The sequence below is a fragment of the Capsicum annuum genome, chromosome 10 (genome assembly GCF_002878395.1).
Source record: "Capsicum annuum cultivar UCD-10X-F1 chromosome 10, UCD10Xv1.1, whole genome shotgun sequence".
NCBI classification, from domain to species: Eukaryota; Viridiplantae; Streptophyta; class Magnoliopsida; order Solanales; family Solanaceae; genus Capsicum; species Capsicum annuum.
In genome coordinates, this window is record NC_061120.1 from 32,018,800 (window position 1) to 32,022,021 (window position 3,222).

The 3,222-nt window shown below is 36.7% G+C and overlaps 1 pseudogene; it reads left to right on the forward strand.

Moving 5' to 3' along the window:
- Positions 1–811: 811 nt before the first annotated feature.
- LOC107844206 lies at positions 812–2,236 on the forward strand (annotated as a pseudogene).
- Positions 2,237–3,222: the final 986 nt, after the last annotated feature.

Below are 3,222 nucleotides of genomic sequence, written 5' to 3' on the forward strand. Positions count from 1 at the left end.
TATATGCTATTTTGGAAGCTTGCCCTATATTGTTCCCCATATCAAAAATTGTTGAAACCCCTGTAATTACAGATTTATCCACAACTATCCCAAAATCCCTTGGGAAGAAACTTTAAGGGCAACTCCACATCAAAAAACTTTGAATGTTATGAATTAGGCCACGAAAATGATAGAGGACTTATCTGATACTGAATCAAACCAGTAAATCGTTGAGCAAGCTTATCAGCTAAGACTTGCTCGTGTCTTTGTACCTCTTCCCATGCTTCAAATAATCTCTCCATAGACATCATTTTTTCAAAAATTCACCTTCTTCACCAAAATCACCCTTAAATTTCTTTCAAATATTCAAAACAACTCTTGAATTCGACTCTATAACAAAACAGTATCAACCAGTACTACTATAACAAACATCATTTAAAACTCAAATAATCACACTGATCGTCACCAAATCCATAGCAACTTAGATTCCATAAGTAATAGTCTATCTCAGGTTCTCCATAAACTTCACCTCCTTCACCAAAATAACCCCTGAATTTCTTTCAAATACTCAAAATAACCCTAAAAATCCACTCTATAACAAAACAGAATCAAATGATACTAATGTTACAAGCATCGATTACAACTTAAACAATCCCGTTGATCGCCAGACCTAGCTTATTCACTCTACACTCTGTAATTCTATACTAATACATTTCTACATATACATATATTACATAAATAAATGTGCACGTATACAAATGCACATACTCATCATAGGAACTTTTGCACTTGTCGTTGATTGAATCAATCAAAGTCTACCAGTGGTTTTGAGATGACAACGGATGTAGGATTAGATAGGAAAAATAGTGGATTAACTTCATCTATGGAGGATTCACGGTGGGTATTCAGGTCGAGGATGATTCCAAGATCGATAATAGTGATTGTGACACAGTGGATGGGGATGATAATTCTATGCCATGAAATCGTGTGGAATTGGATTTCGATAATGAGGATAATGCGGAGTAGAAGCTGATCCATACTGGTCCTAATATTAATTTGTTTGATGTGGAGGAGTTTGAAGTTCTTAGTGTTTAGAGAAATGACTTTGAGGATGTCTCAATGGGTAAAACAATCCTATTGTCCTTTCAGACGCTTGCAGTTATTTTTGGTGATGTGGGAATGAGTCCCTTGTATACCTTCAGTATGATTTTTAGTAAGGCCCCAGTCAGTGGCATTGAATATGTTCTTGGTGCATTATCCATGGTTTTATAAACCTTAATCCTCATATCCTTAGTTAAATATGTCCTTATTGTTCTTTGGGCCAATGATGACGGTGAAGGTGGTAACTTCACTTTGTACTCATTTCTTTGTAAGTATGCAAAGGTTCATTTTCTTCCTAATCAACTTCGATTAGATGCTTTCATATCAAGCTTTAGACTGAATGTTCCATCTCCACAACTTGAGAGGTCTTTAAAAATAAAAGAAAGACTAGAGGCTTTAGTGATATTGAAAAAGCTTCTTCTGATGTTAGTTCTTGCTAGCACTGTAATGGTGATTGCTGATGGTGTTATTACACCTGCTATGTCGGTAGTGTATGCTATTTGTGGCTTAAAATTTGGATTTTCTGTGGTCAAGCAAGATGAAGTAGTGATGATCTCAGAGGCAGATCATAAATTCTCTTTGGTATATAAAAGTATGGGACAAGTAAAGTGGGTCTTGTAGTTGGTCCTGCTTTGGTTATATGGTTTTGTTCCCTGGTGGTATTGGTGTCTAAAACTTCATTAAGTGTGATTCTCATATTTGGAGGGCATTTAATCCTATTCACATATACTATTATTTCAAGCGCAACTCAACCAAGGCTTAGTATTCTCTTGGTGGCTGTCTTCTGTGTGCAACAGGTTCCGAGGCAATGTTTGCAGATCTTTGCTATTTTTCTGTGAGGTCATTTCAGCTAATATTTATGTTCCTTGTGCTACCGTAGCTTCTATTAGGATACCTTGGTCAAGCTACTTACCTAATGGAGAACCATGCTAATACAACACAAGCTTTTTTCTCTTCTGTGCCAAGTGGAGCTTTCTGGCCTGTCATCTTGATTGCTAATATAGTTGCTTTGATTGCCAGTAGGTCAATAACCACAACTGTTTTTCCTTTCTTTAAACAATCCACAACTCTAGGTTGCTTCCCGCGCCTTAAGATCGTTCAGACGTACCAAAAGTTTATGGTATCAGAGCCAGGCTCACCTAGTTCATTATTTTAGACATTGTACCGCCCCGTCTTATATTTTCCACGTTCTATATGTCCATCCCTAGGTGTACAGGGGGTGTTAGAGTCCCACATCGGTGGGTTAAAGGGTCCTTGGTCTCCTTATATGGTCTTGTGCAATCCTCCTCTCATGAGCTAGCTTTTGAGGTTGAGTTAGGACCAAGGTTCATTTATTTATCACAATAAAAAGACACTCATTCTTAGAATAAATTTCCAATCAATGTATTCCAAATACCATAGGGTTGCCCTTATTTTCATTACCAAGACTTTCAGATAAGTCAGCTAGGATCACTATAGATCTTCTCTTTGGCTTGTAATGTAGGCTAGGGGCTGGTATGATACTCGATGATATTTAAAGTGAATAAGCCTCCTTCATACTACACTAGATTCTAGTGTCTCACTTATTAACCTTTTTCTATTCTTCTCTTTTCTTGATCACACATATTTTCTGGATGGCTGCGGTCTTTTCTACAATCACTTCTTTTTTTTCATAACTTTTCTTTTCTTATTCTTTTCCACCACACCCAGCTTTTTCTTCTTTTCTTTTATTCTACCTTTCTTCATACTCATTTTACATCACGTAACCCTATGATATCCACCCTCAACTTAGGCCATTTGCCTAAGTCAAGGTGCACAATCTCCAAGGAGGATCAGGGCCAAAATAGGTTCATTATGATATTAATGAGATGGTGATAGGTATCATAAACAAACAAATAGGTTATTTAGGCTCAAAATAAGGATCAAGGGATATTATACTTACAAGGAAGATCATTTAGGCTAAAAGTGGCTAATATCAAAATGGCCTATGATCTTTTCCTAGCCCTTATCCTTCAATCTAGGTAAGACTAACCGGGCAAGTTCTGGATTCAAAGTATAAAGGGAACTAAGTAAGATCTCACACGCACATGTCACACAATTATATCACAATTTACTATTTATCCAGTTTATGCAATTGTTTAGCAATGATTATCAAGTCACTAG